Below are 24,356 nucleotides of genomic sequence, written 5' to 3' on the forward strand. Positions count from 1 at the left end.
GTTTTTTGTTTTTCTTATCTTTTTATTTTAATCCCTAAATCTTTTTGGGAAAACATCCTGCCCCTGACCATTGAGAAGTCATTAATGGGCCTCATTTAAACCAGGTGTCCTTCATCAAAGGAGCAACTTAAATTAAGATATTCTTTTGGGTCAGGATATAGAGAGGGATCTGCAGTACTGGTTCCAGGGCCAGCAGCAGCAGCATTGATGTCACTTGGAAATTTGATAGAAATGGAAATTCTTAGATCTTTCTCCAAATTCACTGAATCAGAAACTCTGGGAGTAAGGTCCAGCCCCCTCTGTTTAACAAGCCTTCACAGGCTACTATTTCAGAACAATTTGCTAGAAAGGGTTAAGGATATAACTGCACAGTGGTCTGTTTAATGTAGAATAACTGTATTTCTGGTTGGTACCATTAACCAACATAGAAATTGCAAATAAAAGGATCCGTTTTCAAAGTAAGGAAAAGAAAGTCAATTTGTCTCCTATTGATTTCAAGTTTCCAAAGGGATCCCAGATGAGGATGTACAAGAGCCAGGATGATTGATTTCTAACCTGTCACCTTTGTGTGTGTGTGCATGTGTGTAAGGGAGTGTGTGGACGTGTATCTATCTCTAAATATAGACTTTTAAAACATCCCTAGGTTAACAAATTACAGTTCAAGGTAAACATGGATAAAGAAGCCATGGGTCAGTAGGCAGCTTAAAATATTCATCTGCAGCCAGGCAAATGAAGAATGAAAGCAAAAATAAGGGGATAGTTTTGATATAATTAAGGTCCCAACTCTGCTCATTTGAGTTAATCAGAAAAGGAGAGGATTCTGCATGGCCCTGACATATTAGTGAAAGCCCTTAAGAAGTAAATGCTCTTAAAAAAGGCCTGAGCTCCAGCTGCAGTCAGAGGACCAATTATTGCTGACTCATTGACTGAAGCTGCTACCATGTTGGAAAAGCCCGCTTGAATAGGAACTGCAGTAGGTAGACTCTAGAAACCTCTAGCGGCTTTCAGGATCCACAAGTAGCTTCTGGCCATGCATCTAGCAAAAATCCAGGGCTCTTAGTCATATAGCTACAGGAAATGAAGTCTGTGAAACACCTAAATAAGCTTGAATGAGGATTCCCTAGCCTCCAGTTGACACCAGTGGAGGAACCAGGGAGCACTATGTCCAGACCTGACCCATACATAATGTAAGTGAATAAATGTGTGTTGTTTTAAGATTTGTTTAAGTGGTAATTATTCTGCAGAAAAATAAAAATAATATATCAGCTTCTCAATGCATTTAAGAATGTGCATATATTTTTAAGTGCAATCCATATGCATGTATTTGGAAACAGGAAAAATAAAACTAGAGTTTTCTTTTTATTCTTCCTTCTACCGTCCTTTCCTCCCTTCCCTTTTCACACCATGGGAGTGGGGAAACCTCACAAAATAACTCTGGTGGTATTTTAAAGTTTGTTAGGATACCAGTTGGCTGAGGGAACCAATAAAAAAAAGCCCACAGATTTGTAGGAAAACCTGTTTTCTTAAGTCTTCATAACACTTAGAAAACCCTTAGGCTGAAATAAATACTTTCTATTGCCACATAGAGACCCTTATGAAAGGTGAATACATAGCTATCAGGCTGGAATTCACACTTAATCAGTTCTGTATTAGAGGAATATAAAAATAATCTTACACCAAAGAAAAATGGGTGTGAAAACAGATTATAGAAAAAAAGAATATATACATTCATTTTATACTTTGTAATCCTTCTTTCATCCTAGAATCTAAAAGCACAAAAACAGAGAAACTATCCTTTAAGATACCATTTTAGAAACACCTATTTTATTCTTTAAGATCCTTCTCATCTCAAAATTGTCTTTGGAGAAGGAAAACTCCTTAAATTTACTCACTGTACCTTTCTAATAAGGCAGTAAGTTTTAAGACTGCAATTTCTTTTAAGACTTTTACTGCTAATTATGAAAGGAAATTGATAGTCCAAGAAAAAATATGTGTGAAAAAATAATAAACTTTCTAGAATCTTAAAAATGCCTTTTTAGTCCGTGTCACTGATCTATAGTTTGGTCCCTGTACTCTTTTAAAGATTGGTATCCTAGTCTACCTAACACCTGGCTAAAAACCTAGGTCTGTGTCATTTTATTCTCTTCCACTTATGCTGATTTTATATTTATTTTTCTTTATAACCTGAATTGTCATTCTACAACAATCCTACGATGTAGATATGTCTGCACTTCACTTTTGGAGATGGCTAAAATTGAACCCACATCATTTCTTTAGCTCCTGAACACATAAATGGGGAAAATTGTTGCTATTGAATATCTAGTATCTTGTAGCTGCCCAGCTTTGGACATTTGGAAATTCTGGAAGAAGAAAGTAATTTTAAGGATAACCACCACATAAGTTATAGAACATTTTAACTGGACCAAAGCTGATACCACTCTGGGTCTTTATCACAGGATCTTTACCACAGAATTTTAAAGACAGGGACACCTGGGTGGCTCAGCGGTTTTGCGCCTGCCTTTGGCCCGGGGCGTGATCCTGGAGTCCCAGGATCCAGTTCCAGGTTGGGCTCCCTGAATGGAGCCTGCTTTTCCCTCTGTCTGTGTCTCTGCCTCTCTGTCTTTCTGTGTCTCTCATGAACGAATAAATAAGATCTTTAAAAAAATGAATATTTAAAGACAAAACACTCAGTATATCTAAAACAGAACTCTTCATTCTCAGCTATTTATATGAATAACCCAGTTGCCCAAGCCAGAAACCTAATGCTCATCCTAGAATTCCTATAGATCCCAGACTCCTCAGTCTCCCTTCTTTACAAATTCAGCCCACACTAGCCTCACCATTTGCGTCTTGAATAGTTCACAACATTGCCTTTCTATTTCAATCCTGATTCCTTATTCTTACTGGGTTCAACTTTGGCAAGAGCCTATTTGGCAACTTTTTCTAAGAGAATCCACATTAGTACACAGGCAAAGGGTCCAGAACAAGTCTAGCAACATGTACAATTTTGTCAAGCAACTTGTAAGATGTTAATGTTGAGTATCTTATTTTAGAGATATTATGAGTCTGAAGCCAATAATATTTCAATGTGTACATCATCAAAACAATAATATATTAGTAATTCAGGATTTTAATTGCTATTAACAAAAAAGAACATACAAACTAATATTTATTGAGCAATTACTATATGCAATTTGCATGCATTCTCTTATTTAATTCTCCCAATAATCCTACCACATCTTATTAAAAGGCAGTGTAGCTGTGATTTAGGGCATGGACTTTGGAGTGATACTATCTAAGGATGAATTGTAGCTTTGCTAAAACTTAAAACTTTTGTGATCTTAGAAAAGTTTTTAATTCTTTGGTGTTTCAACTTCCTTCTCTATAACATGGGGATGGTGATAATTGTACCTACCTGAGCAGGTCTTTCTTGGGATGTAGAATATACTGAGTAAATATTATATATTTTTATTACCTCTATTACATAATTCTTGGAGACTCAGATTTTTAAGTAACATGCCCCAAGTTACTCAGGTAGTAAAGTGGCACAAACTAGGTTAAATGTGTATGTTTTATTCTAGACTACAGAATTATAATCTTACTGTTTTACTGTCTTCCTACTGGCATAAAGGCTTGGAAGTACAATTATCAAACTGTGTTTCCTTTTGCAAAAAATACATTTTCTCATGTTGTTGATTTTTGTCAGATTTTTTTGTCATAAAATTTATGACATATTTGAGATTTTAAGCATTACATTAACATTTTAGAAAGCTAAAATAAAATGTTGACTGGCATTTTCTCTATTGCTGCCACCCAGGAAATACATGTAAAATTAGCATTTTATTTAGAACCTATCCTGTCCATTAACCAGGTCCCCAGAAAAACTTCTAAAAAATTTACAATTTCTATATTTAGATGTTCTCATTTTATAAGTAAATGTTAACCTCAGCATATTTAGAATATAATGTGTCGTCTTCATTTTGATTAAATATTGTATACCTATGACCAAAAAATAAGATTTTATAAATTATTTTATAATATTTAAATAAACAAATGACATTTTGAATTTTCAACCTCTTTCTTGATCATTTCTTTACTTTAAATCAATTCCTATTGTTTGAAGCCATAATGAGAAACAAGACTTATTTTATTCCTATAATCATCATGTTGGTATGAAACGTGTATATCTGTGTTGATCTTCATCAGAAGGCAGAGGTGACAAGGCTAATGACATTTAATGATGGTGTGAGGATGATTTGTTGGAGAGATCTAAACCAGGAAGCCAGGGGAATGCATGCAGTTTTCTTATATTTGATAGTCCCATAGTGCTATGCACTTAAATGAGGACATAGGTAGTGCTATGGAGGGAGACCCTAGCCTTTCTGGCCACTGTGCCTTTTTTCTATCTAGAGAAAGTTGGTAGGGGACAGGGGAGTAGCTAAGCCCCCTGTAATAAAGGAATTGTTCCTTCTTGGAGAGTGACTGGTTTCAGAAATTAACATCAATATATATTTTCTTTTTTATGTCTAGAAAAGTAACTCTTGTATGTAGTTTAGGAAAACATAAGTGAAAGAGGTATTTAATGGATCAATTTTCTTAGTTGGAAACAGCAAAATTCACAACAGTTAAAGTAGACTTAACACTTATTTGAGGCAGATTCTGAGAGCCATGCAGCCAGGGAAATTATTCATATATCCTGCAGAGAAGAATCTACCAAAAACAAACAAACAAACAAAAACAAAAAACAACAAAAACAACAACAACAACAACAAAAACCTCTAGCCAGCACTAGAGGGAAAAAAATCTTTGGAGGAGGGACACTTCAGTGACTGAAGACACAAGACAAAAAGTGGAATACTTTACATTTGTTCACATTCTGTTCATTGATACACTTATTACCACATGACTTCAAAAAGGGCATGAAGAGATTCAAGCAGGGAAGGCGTGCCGTTAATATGGGAAAAGCAGAAAGCAGATTTGATGAATATGTAGAATTCTCCACTATAATTTTTGATTTTTCAAGTTGTTTTTCTTCCTGGTAATTAACTTTATATTTTAAATAGTACATTTATGTTCTTATTTCTTGATTTATCTGAGTTAGATAATATATAGTGCAATACTATAGTACATTCCTATAGTAATAATAATGAAAATATCATAAATATTTAATACCCTCTATGATCTATTCTTCCTCTAATACTATCATATCATTGTATTTAATTTCATAAATAGATGTTTACATCATTGACTCATAAACACTACAAATACAGAGCCAATAGATACTTTTTTCATTGAAGGCTTGTTTTGAATTAATAATTTCCCCAGTTTTGGGTCACCTGGGTGGTTCAGTGGTGGATTGTCTGCTTTCGCTCACATCATGATCCCAGGGTCCTGGGCTTGAGTCCCGCATTGAGCTCCCCACAGGGAGCTTGCTTCTGCCTATATCTCTGATTCTCTCTTTGTGTCTTTCATGAATAAAAAAGTAAAATCTTTAAAAAATAATAATTTCCCCAGTTTTAATTTAATCACTAGTATCATTGGGCATATACATACTTAATCTCTATCCAGGTGCCTCTTACTATTAATGATCATGTTTTCCCACTGTGTCAAGTCTACAATTTACCCTGATAGTTCAGTCTATTTGCTGAGATAAACACCTACTCTCCTTAGTGTACTTTCCAATTTTGTTTGGTTACTTGGTTTTCATGGGTCCCATTCTAGCTCTAAGGATTGAATGATGATTGAATATTGATTACTAGTCATGATAATTGCATTCTCTTTGCCAGTGGTTGTTTTTGATACACTCATGGTAAGCACTCTTGTCGAATATGGACAGATGGAGATGGTGCTAGAGAAAAGCTATGAAACAGTAGCTCACCCCTTTTTGGGTTTGGATAATGTCCTTTGAAGACAAGATGCTTGGATCTGCTAGAACTTCTCTGCTTACACGAAAACACTAAGACAACCATAGAGAAACTTTTCTGGATCCCTGAATTTGTGAATCAGCTGAAATAAATATTTGTGAGACATTTTGGCTGCAGGCTCTTGTTCTGAGATGTAACAAAAGAATAGCCTCATATTATGCCTATGTTTTTTCTGTGGAGTTTTAAGTTTAAGAATATCTATTCTAAAGGAGAAGGGATTTGCTTGATCTCATCAGCCTCTGTTTTCCATCATTTCTTGCCATTTTTGTGTTACTGTGTTATATGTATTTTACGTTGATTTTTTTTTTGATACTTGTTTATCTGGGGAGCAGTGAGATTTACTGTTACTTACTTAAACATGTCTTAAATCTTTTTTAAGTTTTTGTGAACTAATTCTTCATATTAATGCATCACTTCTCTGAAAGTGTTTCCTGAGAAGTTCTTCTCTGATATATTACCTGTGGTTGTCTTAGGGTATGTGTAGTTTTTTTTTTTTTTTCCTGGAGTTTACATAATGTTTTCGTTGGCATTAAAATTATGTGTTCCAAGTTATATTCCTTCAACACCTTCACAGTTTTTTTCTTTCAATTTTTGAAAGACTGCATTTTCTTTGACGTTCTTAAATTATGATTAATTGGCATAGGGGGCTTTATATATGAGTGGTTGGGTGTGCTTGTCATTGTCACTCTATGAAATGTTTCAAAATATTTTATTTTAATAGGAAAATTCTCAATTATTAACTTAAGTTTAGCTAATATATTTGCATTTCTCTCTTGAGTCTCTAAATTAAAAAAAAGCGATGTTTTGACTTTCAGTTTCTGGTCTGACGTGTAAGGAGCTTAAAGTCCTCACACTCTATCCACACAAGAACAAAAGTGAACAAAGTGAAAATCAACAATTCTGATACCTCACAGAATTAAGGTCACAGGAAAAAACTGCTGCCTAAAAATAGAGAAAGAAGGCAAGTAGGAAAACTTAAATTTTAATTAACATATTGGTGGAGGCTCAGTGTAGACAAGCTTGAGAATTAAAAATTCTCTGGGTAAAGGGAGTGGCTAATCATAGAGAACCCTTTTCATGTATTACATCTAGGAAACCTATCCGCTTGTAAAAGTGAACAGTGGAGAAAAATCCCTTTCTTCTGGCAGGTGGAGGGAGGAAGTAGCCATTTAAAATATACTCAGAGCATTCTGTTCTTTTTAAATGGACCATCCCCAGGGAAAACTATTTTACCAGACCTAACCTACTGTGGTTTTAGTAGCATAACTGATCTGGAGGTGAGACATATCTAACACTAGCTCCCTTTAGCCTTTACATGTGGAAAGAGAAAATACCTATCCTCGTGTCCCTTTTGCTTTCTTACTACACTGAGGAAGGAAAAAAACAAACAAATTAAGAAGCACTCATGAAGATTGCAGTCCAGGCCCTTAGTATCACTAAAAGACTGTGACCTAAATATAGGACTATAAAACATACCCTGTTCTTCCAGATCTCACTACAGCATCAGTAGGGCTCTTGTCTGGTAATGGGCAAATGCAATACAAATGAATGTCTCGGATCTTATTTAAAAAGTTTCCTAGGGGAAACTCAAAGACAAAAGGACAGCCAAATCCAGGATAATAGATGACCATTTAGTCTCTGACACCTACAGTTAGAGCAAACAGTAAACACAGCCTAACTCCTAGCCAGATAAACATAAAATCTCACATTAAAGATCTGTTTACCTCCGACTGTCGACTATTTTACATTGTGTACAGCATTCAACAAAAATCACAAGTTATACTAAAAGTTGACTTTTATCAACATGTGAAATTTAAGAAACAAAACAGGTGAACATATGGGAAGGAGGAAAAGGCAAAAAAAAAAAAAAAAAAGAAAAAGGAAACAAACCATAAGAGACTCTTAAAGATAGAGAAAAAACTGAGGATTGATGGAGGGATGTGGATGGGGGATGAGCTGGATTGGTGATGAGTATTAAGAGGGCACTTGTGATGAGCACTGGGTGCTGGATGTAAGTGACTAATCACTGAATTTTACTTCAGAAACCAGTGTTACACTGTATGTTTGCTAACTAAAATTTATATTAAAACAGAAACAAAACTCCAAATGCCAGAACTCAAAAATGCAGTAACAATGTTGAGCTAGTCTTATCTACTTGGAATAAATTCCACATAGTCATGGTGTATAATGTTCCTAAAATTTTGATGAGAATTTTTGTTTCTTTGTTCATAAGAGCTATTGATCTATAATTTTCTTTTCTTATAATGTACTTGTTTTGGTATTAGGATAATGCTGACTTCATAGTATGAGTTAGGCCAGGAGTCACGTTGTGTTTAGTATTATTTCTAAATGTATGTATCAAAACTGAAATCCTTGGAATTCTTGTTTCAATCTCCCCCATTGTCTTGTGTTTCAGACTCTTTATTTAGGCAAGAACCTTTCAGTTCTTTCACCTGTTAACTGTGTTATTACATAGGACCCTGACTGATGTGGGAAGGTTTGGCGGAGGGGGCAGGAAGTGTTCTATAATTCTATGACTAGATTTCAGTATTTGAGTGATTCTGTGCCACTGGGCTGTGTGACCTCCATGAGTGCCTCTCTCAGCTACCCTGCTCCTCCCCCACTTTTATGTGAGAAAGGGAATACTAGTTAAGGGCTAGAGGTAGATATTCCTCTACCACCAGGTAAGTTAAGCACTGGTAAAATCCAAGGTGGTTAGGCTCTAGTAAAATAGTTTCACTGTAGAGCAAGCCTTCGTTAAGGAGAAGAGCATGCTATAGGCTTATTTTAAAATTCTTACTTTTCCTTTCCTTCTATCAGAAGCAGGAGGGAATTTTTCTGAAGTATTTACCCTAAGACCCTGATGGGGCTCTTGGAGAGAAAACTCACAATGTTAAGGGGGACCTCTCCAAGGCTGGAACCAAGGAGTCTTTTATCTTTTAATCTCTTCCCTCATTGGTTAGTCAATCACTCATTGCTGACTCCTGGGGTAGCAGCTTTAGTTCCCAGGTACTTGTGATTGTCTATATTTAGCTATGTTTCTAGCTTCTGGTGTGGTGCTTTGACCCATAACCTCAATTATCTGACAGATCTAAAAAGAGTTGTTGATTTTTAGTTTATTCACCTTGTTATTATCATGATGATGGAAATAATAGTTTCCAAGCTCTTTACACGCCATCCTGGAGGGATCCCTGGGTGGCGCAGCAGTTTGGCACCTGCCTTTGGCCCAGGGCGCGATCCTGGAGACCCGGGATCGAATCCCACATCGGGCTCCCGGTGCACGGAGTCTGCTTCTCCCTCTGCCTGTGTCTTTGCCTCTCTCTCTCTGTAACTATCATAAATAAATAAAAAAAATTAAAAAAAAAAGAAACCAATGTCTATTATTGCTTTTATTTATGGTTGGTTTCTTGAAGCTCACTGTATTTCCACGTGGGTGCAGTATTCCTTTAGAGTTATTAACCAATGGGATTAGTGAATTCTATTCAGGAGAGATATCTAGATTCCACCATGTATGACTACAAATGTGTTTAGATGGAGATAAAGAGAGCCCCCTGAAAATAGGAAAATTGATACTAAAGTTTTATAGTTGATGAGGCACATTTGATTCATAACCTGCTGTTCAAGAATTATTTATTTCAGTTTTAATAATCTAGTCTTGATAAAGTAGATGGGTAAGAGAAAGAAGAAATGAGCTAATCAATATTCTTTATGTGGTCATATTTTCCCTTTCCTTATAAGATATTAGACTTTTTTTAATGTAATTTAGTCAAATTTGCTACCATTTTTTTTTTCTGTTTTGAAATAATGACTTTGAGGGCCATTGTTCAAGAAAAGGGCACACCTAACAATATCTTCTCTACCCATAATTGCCATCCTTTAAAACTCCATCCCTTCTTTAAAACCATATCCCCTGTAGTTTCACTAACATTTTTATGGTCTAGGTCTTTTCTTTGGAGTGTATATTTGCAGATTGGATCTATTAATTCATTTCTTGATTTTCTGACATCATGTGGATTAGGATTTGAAAGGGGGATCGGCAATGCATGATAATTTGCCACTCAAGTCTTAGAACTGTCATCAGGAGATTTCCCCCCCTTCTTTAGTTAGAAATGTTTTCTAGGTCCCATCACATTTTATATTAAGATCTAAATCCTTATGCTTTAGAGCATATTTTTCAGAAATTTCCTGAGAAACTGTGAATGAGAGAGGTATTTTTCTAAATTATTACAAAACTGACCCAGCAATTGAACTACTGGGTATTTACCCCAAAGATACAGATGCAGTGAAACACCAGGACACCTGCACCCCAATGTTTATAGCAGCAATGGCCACAATAGCCAAACTGTGAAAGAAGCCTTGATGTCCATTGATAGATGAATGGATCAAGAAGATGTGATATATATATTCCATATATGAATATATATATCTGGAATATATATAATCTATCTATTATCTATCTATCTATCTATCTATCTATCTATCTATCTATCTATCTATATAATGGAATATTACTCAGCCATTAGAAATGGCAAATAGCCACCATTTGCTTCAACATAGATGGAATTGGAGGGTATTATGCTGAGTGAAGTAAGTCAGAGAAGGACAATCATTATATGGTTTCACTCATATGGGAAATATAAGAAATAGTGAAAGGGATTATAGAGGAAAGGAGGGAAAACCAGTGGGAAAAATTAGAGAGGGTGACAAAACATGAGAGACTTCTAACTAAGGGAAATGAACAAGGGGTAATGGAAGGGGAGGCAGGTGGGGGGATGGAGTGACTGGGTGATGGGCACTGAGGGGGGCACTTGATGGGATGAGCACTGGGTGTTATACTATATGTTGGCAAATTGAACTTCAATAAAAAAAATTACGACACTGAAAATATATTTTTTCTGTCCTCAAACTTATTTTTCTTGTGTTTTCTTACAGAATTTTGAAATCAGAGAATTATTTTTTTGTCATATTTTTTGAGAAATGCTATTTTCAGGATGCCTTGGTGGCTCAGCGGTTGAGCATCTGCCTTTGGCTTGGGGCATGATCCTGAGGTCCTGGGATCGAGTCCCGCATCAGGCTTCCTGCATGGACCCTGCTTCTCCCTCCGCCTATGTCTCTGCCTCTCTCTCTCTGTGTCTCTCAGAGTAAATAAATAAAATATTTAAAAAAAAGAAATTCTATTTTCATCTTCACTTATTTTATGTGACCAAGTACAATATAATTTCTGCATGTTTAATTTTTTCTACCTACACACTTTTAATGGCAAACCTTTATTTCCAGTGTTCCAGAATTTGATGAAACATATTTCATGGGTCTCTTTATATTTTAGTTGACATTATTATGTAAGCACTTTCAATCTAGAGACTTGAGGTCTTCAGTTCTAGGAACTTCTCTTGCCTTTATTTTCTTTCATATTTTTTAAATATCTGATATGTATATCTTCCTCTTCAAAAAATACTCTTATTTCTAATTTATGTGAGATATTTTAGCTATGATTTATTTTCATGAAGACTTTGCTTAACTTTTCCCTAAGTAATATCTATTATATTTATTTTTAAACTCCAAAGATCTATTATTTTCCTTTTATTAATCTTGATCCTATATAATGGTTGCAGTATGTCTCATATCACAGTCCATTAATAGAGCTCTTTAAAACTTTTCTTCTCCTATTTTTTGTCTGGGAAATTTATAAGATAATGATTACTGGAACAAATAATAATACTTTTCTACTATTTGGTCTCAAGGCCATATCTGATATTCATGAAATTCTTTATCATCGATTCCAGTCTCTTCATCTTCAGCTATAACCTCTGCTGGAATAGGTGGCTCACTTGTAAGGTGACCCAAATCTTTGGCCCTAAGAGCCTCATACATCATACTTGACTCAGGCTCTGATGCTATATTTGTCAGTTTACCATAAACATTAGAATGCAGAGTTAAAGACACACTAAGTGGATCTCCTGGGTGCTGTATATTTTCCCTGATCCCATTGTGTCACAGCAAGTCTATCTTATCCCAATGATTAGAATTCATTCTCCTTCAAAGGTAGATGACTTCTCTTCTGACTGCTAGTATCTTGGCATAAGAATATTGAAATGAATAGGCAGGGAATAGTCTCAATTTGAAGACTAATGGAACTCTTGCTAGAGTACCTAGTAGAAAAATCTATCTTCTACAAACCAGAATCTCTAAACCTATAGGGTCCAGAATTGCAGGTATTTGAAAGTATAAATTTGCTAAGTGGATCACGGAGCATTGTTGTTAGTACAAATCACAAGTTGAGTTTTTCTGTGGAAATTGACTCTGATTTGGGCATTTACATGCATGAACCTTAATGGGACATACTCTTGTCATCAGGGTCTGAGGAAAACTTAAGGCAATAGGATTCAGCTGAGGGAGAATTAGTACTTGATACAGTCATAATAAATGTTTTAGTTAATGCCACTGGGATTTCAAAAGTTGTCTGAGTTAAAGGGTGAACTGTAGTGAGCTATGTCATATGTTGTCTAGATTTACCCTGTAGAACTCAAGCTTTAGTTTCCCAGGTAATTGGGCTGTTAACAGCCAACAGTCTTGGCTAAATCCTTCTCCCCCTTGTCTCAGCTAAAAAAAAAAAAAAAAAAAGTCACACCTCAAAAAATGTCACCTCCCTCTTCCTGTGAAAGTCCCCATCTAAACACTGGCTAATGATTGAGTATGAAGATCCGAGATCCAGAATCACTAGAGAATTTGCTCAGGCTTTTATTGTAACCGAGCTAGATTTCAGCTCTTCCTTCTGTTCAATTCTGCTTCCTTCTTATTCCTCAGGTATTAATCCTGAGATCATTGACCAGTTCATGTCAATCTGCATGTCAGATTTAGTTTCCTAAGAAATGTCTTGTACTGCTAATATTTCCTTGGTACAACTCTCCCCACTTTTTTTAAATTAAAGTATACTTGACACAATGTTATATTAGTGTCAGGTGTACAGTATAATGATTGGACGAGTCTATATGCTATATTTACCACAAGTGTAGCTACCAGCTGTCACCATACAATACCATAGGCTATATTCCCTATACAGAATCTTTTATTCCTATAACATATGCATTCCATAACTGGAGGCCTGGATCTTCCACTCCCCTTCACCCATTTTGACCATTCCCCCATTTCTCTCCCCTCTGGCAACCATCAGTTTGCACAATTTCTCTGTCACAATTTCCTGTCCTGAAGCAGGTGGATCTGAATGTGAAAGCAGCCTTTGACAATGATGATGATTTTTTTTTTTCTTCCTGAGCCTTTGAGTTTTTCTTGAAACTGCAAGGCCCCCACTAACTCTCTCTAGGTAGATAAGTCCCTGTTCCCATTCTGCACATTGGATGGGAAAATAAGAGCAGTACTTTTCTATAGCAAACTTTACTTTGTTCTCTTATTTTTGACTTAACTTTTTATCCTGCCTTCTATTGTTGTTTCCAGATCCCATTGAGTCTCCTGGGGAAAAAAAAAAAAAAGTTTCCAGAGTAAATCTCTGATTTATTTACAGAGTAAATACTCTGATTTAGCAGATGTTTTGCTTTCTAGCATTTTCTGCTTGGAGATAGGTAAAGGTTATCACATGTTCCTATAGGTAGATTTTCTTTTTATAAAAATTTTATTTATTTATTCACGAGAGACAGAGACAGAGAGAGAGAGAGAGAGAGAGGCAGAGAGGCAGAGACACAAGCAGAGGGAGAAGCAGGCCCCATGCAGGGAGCCCAACGTGGGACTCCATCTCGGGTCTCCAGGATCAGGCCCTTGGTTGAAGGCGGCGCTAAACCTCTGAGCCACCCAGGCTGCCCCTATAGACAGATTTTAAAACAATTTTACTTACATCTTGCTCTGTATATGATACAGTCTCTTTGTAGTTCAACAGAGCTAAAATGGTTCTCTTCTTTACTTGTTTCCTCTCTGACACCTGAAATCCTCTACTGTCTATTCAGATAAAACTATAATATAAATTCCAAATAAAAATACATTCTATAAATGCTATATATTCTAAGCTAAAATAATTCTAATCAGTTTTACTATGCAGCAAATAATCCATGGAGTAATATAATGTATGTGGAAATAAATTTGAATGTAGGATGTGGAATTTTTTATAATAAATTTATTTTTTATTGGTGTTCAATTTGCCAACATACAGAATAACACCCAGTGCTCATCCCGTCAAGTGCCCCCCTCAGTGCCCATCACCCATTAACCCCCACTAGGATGTGGATTTTAACAAAGGTTTTGGAAATTATAAGAACTGGGCAGGACCCAAAGGCAGCCAAAATTCTTTATGGACAAGAGTTGTAGTAATTATTTTACCAAACATCAAAGTAAGGATAGCATATAATAATTAAAATAAAATAAAATTCTAAGTAGTTTGATACCTTGGAGACTTTGTTGTTATGTCAGCTATCTTTATGGTTTAAAGAGGAGTTTCAAAATCTGCACTGATTCTTCTTAGATATTTGAGATTCTTTTTAGGACTGCGATTCTGGGAAACTTTTATATAATTTCTCCAAAGAGTAACTGAAGGAATATATATATATATATAGCCAATTTTAAGTATTTAATGAGGTTGTTTATATCTGGCCATAGAAGCTTAATTTCAGTGTTACAAAGAGATCTTCTTATATCAAGTTTAAAGACCAACTAAAGATAGTACTAAAGACTAAAGATAGTACTTTTTTGTTACTGTGATCTTGAGTTTTGCATAGAAGATATGTTTATATTTTTGTGAGATAATATTTACAATCTACATTTATAATAATCCTAAAGTTTCAATTTGGTGCTAACAGTTTTTCCAGCAGAGGTTTCTGGTATCCAGAAAACATTTACTCTTGAAGAACTTATGGGTATACTCACTTTAGATAGGATTTTTCTAAGTGTAATCCTTTCCTAGAAATTTATTTCTTAAAAGGAATTCTGTGGGGGAGGGGAGGAGGGATTTGATCCTTTTATTTATTTTTATTTTTTTATTTTTTTGATCCTTTTAAATAACATTTGAGAGGCACCTGAGTGGCTCAGTAGTTAAGTGTCTGCCTTTGGCTCAGGTAGTGATCCCCAGGTTCTGGGATCGAGTCCCACATCGGGCTCCCTGCAGGAATCCTGCTCCCTGTCAGAATCCTCTGCCTATGTTTCTGACATTCTCTATGTGTCTCTTATGAATAAATAAATAAAATCTCTAAAAAAATTGAATATGAGAGGTATGACAGTCATAAAATCTGATTTCCATTAGATATCCACAGTGACTTACAAAGGAGAAATATGACCATTTAACAGGCAAAAAAAAAAGGCTGAACCAGTTGACTAGATTATTTTTAGATTTGATGTTGACTAGTCATTTTGCAAACTACCTCAATTATCAAGGAAACTTTTAAAAAGTAAGCTTTTTCTTAGAAACTGATATATTAGTTTTGAAAACATAATGTGGAGGATATACTTATTGTGCTTTAGGTAGATATAAATGTTTTACTTTTTCTGTTATTTGACTCCCTTTATCATAAGTCCTGCTTATCCAATATTTGAAGGGACTAACAAGAATATAAACTATCACATTTCTCTAAAATCTTTGAACTTTCAAAGTTGAATAATGCACTTTTTTATTGAAGTAAAATTTCAAATATAAATGTTCCAAAGGCTCAAAATTATAAAGTGAGAAAACTATGCTAAAGGTATTTCTTTAAAGTTTTTCATTCTTTAGTCATAGCTGAATGTCTTAAACCTTGAGTTTCGGGCCCCCACGTTCATTTTAAAGTATTATTTCCTAACGATTTATCTGAAGTTCTCTTCACTTGAAGTCAAAGTGATTTTAGTCTACATTTTACAGTTTTATGAGTTGCTTTCAAAAATAAGGTTTTGTTTTTAAACTAAATCTACTCTCAGCTTGATCCTTCTTCAGTAGTGAAGTATTGCATTCTAACTCTTCATTCTGTCTTTAAGGAAAATCAACTACATAATTTACTTCCTAGGAAATAACTAATGATGCTAAAAATCCTTTGAAAACTGAGGAACCTTTGTTAGTTTATTGTTCTTTATAATATATAATATCAAAATTTATTTGCAAATGCCTATGCTTTAACATATTTATTCACTTATTTAACAACAGAGTAGCAAATATAAAGTCAAGAATTAGATCCATCGTGTATATTTAACAAAAGACAACCCTCTCTTCTTGTCTAGTATAAAAATATATGTGTCCAGTATAAAAATATATGTGTGTATATATTCAAATATTTAAGTTGGTAATTATTCAGGAAATACAAAAAAAACATACACATGCTTAAATAATTTCACATTATTGGCAAAACAGAGTTATCACCATATCCCACCCATCCTATTAACATTCTGTATTTGATCTTAGCCAAAAGGCTGAGAAGTGATTGTCCTATTAATATTATGGAGTAAGGAACCTCCATGGCAAATTATTTGGCCAGCTGAATTAGGATACTTGAAAAAAAAGCCTTAAGAATTACTGATAAAATCAACAGATGTTTTTAAGTGATAGGAAAACTAATTACAGATTGATCAGCTCCAGTACTATTAAGAGGACAATGTTTTCACCTCAGATGTTGTAGTCCGAAACTGAGTTGGGATATTTTCTCTTCCTTTATTTCTATCCTTGAAGACAGAATATGAAGAACCAGAATCAACTTCCACATTAAAAAAATACTAACTCTAAGGCTATGTAATTTTTGAATTTCCTTCTTTTTGAAGGAAAAAAGAAGGGATGTGAAAGCTAGAAGAATAAGAGAAAGACAATGAGATGGGAGATAGTTGGGTGGAAGAGAAGGATAAGAATAGAGACTCTCCGCAAATGAGAATGGGATTAATAAAGATTATGGAACTGTTTCCTTTGCTGTGCAGAAGCTTTTTAGTTTAATGCAGTCCCACTTGTATATTTTTATCTTTAGTTTACTGTTTTTGGTATCACATCCATTGAATGATCCTCAAAACCAATGTCATGAAGTTTTCCCCTCTACATTGCTTTCTTCAGGATTTTTGTTGTTGTTTTGTTTTGTTTTGTTTTTTATAGTTCCAGGTCTTATGTTCAAGTCTGTGATCCATTTTGAGTTTATTTTTGTATGTGTGGTAAGTTATGAATCCAATTTCATCCTTTTACATTTCAAAATCCATTTTTCAATATCATTTCTCAAAGAGACTATTCTTCCCCTGTTGTATATTCTTGACATCTTTATCAAAAAACAGATGTCTGTATCTGTGTGGTTTTTTTCTGGGCCTTCTATTTCATTGGTCTATATGTCTCTATGTTGTGCGATACTACTGATTATTATAGCTGTGTAATATATTTTGAAATCAGAAAGTGTAATGTCTTCAGTTTTGTCCTTTCTCAAGATTATTCTGGCTCTTTTGGATCTTTTGTTGTTCCATGTGAATTTTATGATTAATTTTCTTCTATTTTTGTTAAAAGAAATAATTTTTGGAATTTTGATGGGAATAGCCTGGAATTTGTACATCACTTTGAATAGTATGGACATTTTTACAATATTAAGTCTTCCAATATGTGAACATGACATGTCTTTGCATTTATTTGTCTTTGATTTCTTTCAGCAGTGTTTTCAGTGTACAAACTTTAACCTCCCTAGTTAGGTTTATTATCAATTATTCTAATCTTGCTAATGCTATTGTAAATAGGATTTTCTTAAATTTCTTTTTTCAGATAGTATGTATTCAGGCATAGAAATGCAACTGATTTCTGCATGTTGATTTTTGTGTCCTGCTACTGTGCTGAATTTGTTTATTATTTATAAAAGTCTTTTTTTTTCTTTTAGAATCTTTAGAGTCTTCTGTATATAAGATCATCAGCAAATAGACACAATATTACTTCTTCCTTTCTATTTGGCTGCCTTTTATTTCTTGCCTAATTGCTTTAGCTGTGATTCCTACTACTTTGTTGAATAGAAGTGGTGATAATGGGCATCCTTACCATATCCCTGATACTAAAGGAAAAGCTTTCAGCTTTCACCACTGAGTATGATTTCATCATATATGGCCTTTATTATGTTGAGATACATTCCTTCTATACCTCATTTGTTGAGCATTTTTATTATGCATATGTTGAACTCTCTTTACATCCTAGGAATAAGTCTTACTTGATCATGGTGTATGTTCCTTGTAATGTGCTATTGAATGTGGTGTTCCACAATTCTTTTGAGGATTTTTGCATCTTTGTTCATCAAGGATATTGTCCTATAATTTCTTGTGTCCTTATCTGACTTTGATATGGGGATAATGCTGGCTGACCTTGTAAAATGAATCTGGGAGTGTTCCCTTCTTGACTTTTTGGAAGAGTTTGAGGAGAACAGTAAAAACAAAACAAATAATTCAATTTTAAAAATGCAAAAGACTTGGGGTGCCTGAGTGGCTCAGTCTATTAAGTGTCTGCCCTCACCTCAGGTCATGATCCCACGGTCCTGGGTTTGAGTCCCACATTGGGCTTCCTGCTCAGCAGGGAGTCTGATTCTCTCTCTCCCTCTGCCCCTTCCCACACTTGTGCTCTCTCTCACTTGTTTTTTCTCTCATAAATAAATAGATATATTAATTAATTAATTAAATCTTTTAAAAATGTAAAAGACATGGATATTTAATCAAGGGAGATATAAGAAAAGGTGGTAATCATCAGATAAATACAAATGAAAATGAAAGTGAGATACCACCTCAAACCAGTTAAAATATCTATTAAAAAATTGATAAGTCCTGGTGAGGATATGAAGAGATTTGAACCATTGTATACTGCTCTTGGGACTGTAAAATGGTACAGCCAAGATGGAAAATAGTACAGAGTTCCCAAAAAATAAAACATTGAACTACCGTATGATCCAACAATCCCACTGCTGGATATATATCCCAAAGAATTTAAATCTGAATTTTGAATAGATATCTGTACTCCAATGTTTATTGTAGCATTATTTATAGTAGTCAGGATAACAATCCAAATGTCCTCCACAGATGTGTGGATAAAGGAAACATGGTATATACATACTATAAAATAATACTCTACTTTTAAAAAGAAAATCCTTTCCAAATCCTACCATTTGGGACATCATGAATGTACCTAGAAGATATTATGCTAAGTGAAGTAAGTCATAGAAGTGACATAAGCCATAGATAGACATGTACTGCATGATTTTACTTATTCGGAGTACATAAAATAATCAAACTCTTTTGAGAACCACAGAGCAGAATGGTGATTGGCAGGGGATGAGAGCAAGGAGTTATGGGAAGATGTTTCTCAATGGGTATAAAGTTGCAGTCATAAAGAGAAGAAGTTCTGGAGATTTGCTATACAACATAGTCTGTATATAACAAATATGATAGTATACACTTGCAAACTTGCTAAGAATGTAGATTTCATTCAAAGCATTCTCAAAGCATGCCATACACATACACACACAAAGGAAACACAAGAAATATTTTGAAGGTGATGGATGTCTTTGTTACCTTGTGTGTGGTGATGGTATGATAGGTGTATGCAATGTCCAAACTTAACAACATATACACATTAATTATTTGAAACTTTTTGTATATTAGATATCCCTCAAAGTTTAAAACAAAGAGTGTGGGAAAAGTAAAGAATTCATTTATACTATTTCCTGAACTTTTTATGTATGATGATTATCTTATTTTTTTAAGATTATTTATTTACTTATTCATAGAGATGCAGAGAGAGAGAGAGAGGCAGAGACACAGGCAGAGGGAGAAGCAGGCTCCATGCAGAGAGCCTGATGTGGGACTCGATCCAGGGTCTCCAGGATCACACCCCAGGCTGCAGGCGGCGCTAAACCGCTGCACCACCGGGGCTGCCCATATGAAGATTATCTAAAAATAAGTTGATATGTCTAGTAATGAGGGATCCTTACCAATATTACAAAATTCAGATTATAGCTAGGACGTTACAAATTGGACACATAACATTTAGCCCTTTCTTTCTCCAGTTTATTAACTACAATCAATTTTTTTTCTTTTCTTTTTTTAAAAAAGATTTTATTTATTCACGAGAGACACAAAGAAAGAGGCAGAGACATAGGTAGAGGGAATAGCAGGCTTCACATGGGGAGCCCAATGCAGGACTCAATTCTGGGACTCTGGGATCCTGCCCTGAGGTGAAGGCAGATGCTCAACCACTGAGCCACCCAAGCATCCCATATTTATCAATTTTCTAATAGAATTCTAAAAGTGCTCCAAAAATCTTAATGTCTTTAAAGTACTTTATCTAAACTTTCCTTTGTGTTAAATATTTTGCAAGTTGTTCTGATCTTTAAGTGATTCAGCTAATGGCTGAAAGTTAGATATAGGGTTTCCACTGCTTTGTCATTTGTGAGTTCTGCTGGCCTGACATTCACCCTCTATAGCTAGATTGTGCTTCCAGAGAATGACTTCTGCAATCTTTATCCTTGCTCTGATAGAGCAGGCATGTAAATCAAGTCTTTCTGTCTGTTTCCCTTTTACATTGTGCTTTTAATTCATTGTGATAGATTTTGTCTTTCAAGTCATGCCAGACCTACTAGGATTGATGTGCTTTTCATCTGTCACTCTCTTCACACTGTTTGATTAAATTGGTTCTACTGCTTTCAGGGAGACAGGCTAAAAAGCCTAAGTGGCTATTTCTAACTCAGTCATGTAATTCAATTTTTTTTACTATCCAATTCTAGTCATTAGCTTGGGTTGGGATACAAAGGAATTACTATAATCTGTAAATTTGTCCTCTAACACACTTTGCAGACAAGAATTCTAAATAAAATATCATAATTTATATTCAAAGTAGTTTTATACAGATTATGAAAAATACATTTTGAGATTATATTTTGAATTTAATATATAACTTCTGAATACCAGTTATCGTATTAAAAATGAAATAAATGTAAACATGCTTCAACAAGAAGTAAAAAAGAAGTCATTATTTCATGATTCTTTTTCCCCTGATATATAACTGAAAAGTTTATTGACGATGTAAGAATCATGATATTAATGCCATGCTCTAAGTTAAGCTTTAAAAGTTATTCTAGGAGAGGCACTTGGGTGGCTCTTCAGTTAGGCATCTGACCCTTGGTTTCATCTCAGGTCATGATCTGGGTGGTAGGATTAAGCCCTGCATTGGGCTCCACAACCTGTGGGGAGTCTGCTTGAGATTCTTTCTCTCCCTCTCCTTCTGCCCCTCCCCCTGCTTATACTCTGTCTCTGTCTCTCTCTCTCTAAAATAAATAAAATCTTTAAAAATCCAGAATTTCTGGTTCTGGTATTTAGAGCTAAAGCCAAACTCTGTTTTTTGTGCTTCACTAACTAATCTATAAAATGAGAGAACTGAATTGACAAAACTTTAAGATTATTTTTATCTCTTCAAATTCTGTATTCAGTTTGTGTGTGTGTGTGTGTGTGTGTTTGTGTGTGTGTGTGTGTATTTCTCCCTATCTTCTCTGGATAGGAAATTCAATGGAGATGAAATTTGTAGTTACTGTCATGAAATACTCTACTTCAGATGTATAATGTGATTTTATTTTAATTTTTATTTTTAAAAATATTTTATTTATTTATTCATGAGAGACACAGAGAGAGAGAGAGAGAGAGGCAGAGACATAGGCAGAGGGAGAAGCAGGCTCCATGCAGGGAGCATGATGTGGGACTCGAACCTGGAATCGTGGGATCACATCCTGAGCCAAAGGCAGTTGCTCAACCACTGAGCCACCCAGGTGCCCTGATTTTATTTTTAAATGTTTACATATATTTGCATTTTAAAACTCTAATCCTTATTGAGATATCTTGAAATTTTGAGAAAACTGAGTTCAAATCCTGGTTCTATTCTTGTTATGTGATCTTTAAACATTTTCCGTCCATGTGAATGTGTACGCACACCTGTGTGTATACTTGTTTATATATATTTTCTTAATCTACATGTGAGAATAGTGATAATTCTTACTTTATAGAACTAATACATTTGGGATAGTATGTGGAACACACTAAATGTCCAGTTGATTGAAGCTACATTAAAAATCATGAAGTTCGATAATATGTCATCTATAATTGACTTTCTAATACTCCACATTCTCTAGAAACTTAATGCTTATACTGTTCTTTTCTTTATTTACAATACCTGATTCATGTAGTTTAATTTTTTCCTTACTGATAAAACAATATATCACTAGTAATGACCATGGAGGTTTCTGGAAAGACAAAGATACTACATACCTCATTACTGTCAGGTTAAGTTATTTGGACTATATGTAATATATTGGTCTCAAGTATAAAGAAAGGAACTTTCTGGAGATCATTTGGTGTATTTACTATATGATTCATTTTCTATTGGGCATAGTTCCTGATTTCTACTTTTAAAAAATGTAAAGCATAAGAGACACAGTTTCATTTATCTAATGACATCAATAAAGGCAAAGTTGCTGGATTATTTAGTATCCACTTGCAGTTTCAGATTTTGTGTGTATGTGTGTGTGTGTGTGTGCAGAAGACCCACGTACATATCAAGTGAATCAGATAATTGATCACATTCATAGAAACTTCATTTTTTGCACACTTAAGTCCTTAGGGCTTAGTGATGAGAAACTGGATTCCTAAGGGATTTAGAACAAATAAATCAGCCAGAATATGCATAGAAATATATCCAGTGATGTGCTAGTAGTGTTTAACCACTGATTCCCTGGGAAAAAATAACTCAATGTGTACATAAGCATATGAATCTACTCTGAATTTTACTGATCTATAGGATATATAACACCAGTTTTACAAACAAAGCTACAAAAAATAATATTTTTTATTATAAAAACATGTTGCCATCAACTCTCATAAATTACTTTTATTGATCTTACCTAACTCTTGTATCGGTAGCCAAACTATGGTTTGAAATTATGCACTACACCTAAGTGTAATCTGTATAGTTTTTATGGCTCCAGATGATTGCTTTACCTTAGCAAATATATTTTCAAAATTGGATATTAAGCATTTTTCACATTAAAAGTTATTTATGTGGTAATTAAATACAAAATAAAGACAAGAAAGTGACCTGTTTTTTTTTTATTTCAAGTGAAAAATAATGTCTGAAATGTTTTGAAAATGTTTTCTAAATTATGACAAATTTAAAATAATTTAAATATCTCAGTATAGTTATGACCATCAAGCAATAAGGCATGAATTAGAGAAGGAGCATATGAATGTGAATTTAAATTTGAAACAAGAGGCAGTTGTCCCTAGGAAAAATTATCCTCCTTATATTATATAGTTATTATCTTTACTTTATCTGGATGTATGCTGTTTCTTCATAGTTTTCCTCTGAATACTTTGAGTTTAAAGTTCATTACTAACTGGATAGATGATTATTAAAACTCTTGAAATGCCTTTGGAAATTTATTGAATGGGAAATAAAATGAAGTGGATAAATAGAAGAATAATCCATTTAAGACCACCACCACTCAGCTACCATGAAGGGATAATTTATTTCCATATGTGGCTCATCAACTTAAGAAAAATACTTTTCTACTCTGACATTCTGGAATGTATAAAAAACTTGATCATCAGGTAGTATTTGTTGTGAATTTCATCTAATATCTAAGATACTAGACATCTTTTCTGACAAAAGTACTTTAAGAACAATTTTTCTGCCTAAGAAACTAAAAAAAAAAAGACATAAACAGCTAACCATAATTAAAGGGGAATTTTAATTTTAAAATGTTGGATTATTTTTTAAAGATTTTATTTATTTGAGAGCATGAGCAAGTGTGGGGATGGCAGAGGCAGAGAATCTGAAGCATACTCTACTCTGAGTAGGGAGCCCCAGGCAGAGCTCAATCTCATGACCCTGAGGTCAGGACCAGAGCTGAAATCAAGAGTCAGAGGCTCAACCGACTGTACCACCCAGGTGCCCCTAAAAGGCCATTTTTAAATTGTATTTTATAACCTTAACACATAAAGATTGATTTGAGAAATACTGTTACTATTTTACTGGCAATGTTCTTGGTTTTCTTTGAGACATCCTTCCTCAAACCTCAAAATATATTTTTGATTCACTTGGTCAAGATTATGGACATCTTTTCAAATTTAAGAATGTAAATATGTATTTTGTGTGGGAAAGTGGATGTTTATAGTGACACATGTAAGTATAAAACTATATGAATTATAGTAAACATGATTTAAGATAATAACTATATAAATATCCATGTAAATAGCTGTGTATTTTTTTTTAAAGATTTTATTTATTCATGAGAGACACACACAGAGAGAGAAAGAGAGACAGAGACACAGGCAGAAGGAGAAGCAGGCTCCATGCAAAGAGCCCAATGTGGGACTCAATCCCAGGTCTCCAGGATCAGGCTCTGGGCTGAAGGTGGCACTAAACCGCTGAGCCACCTGTGCTGCCCTAAATAGCTGTGTATTAATGATTATGTTTTAGATGCATTTTTATATCTT

This window comes from Canis aureus, chromosome 17, assembly GCF_053574225.1.
Source record: "Canis aureus isolate CA01 chromosome 17, VMU_Caureus_v.1.0, whole genome shotgun sequence".
Classification (NCBI taxonomy): Eukaryota; Metazoa; Chordata; class Mammalia; order Carnivora; family Canidae; genus Canis; species Canis aureus.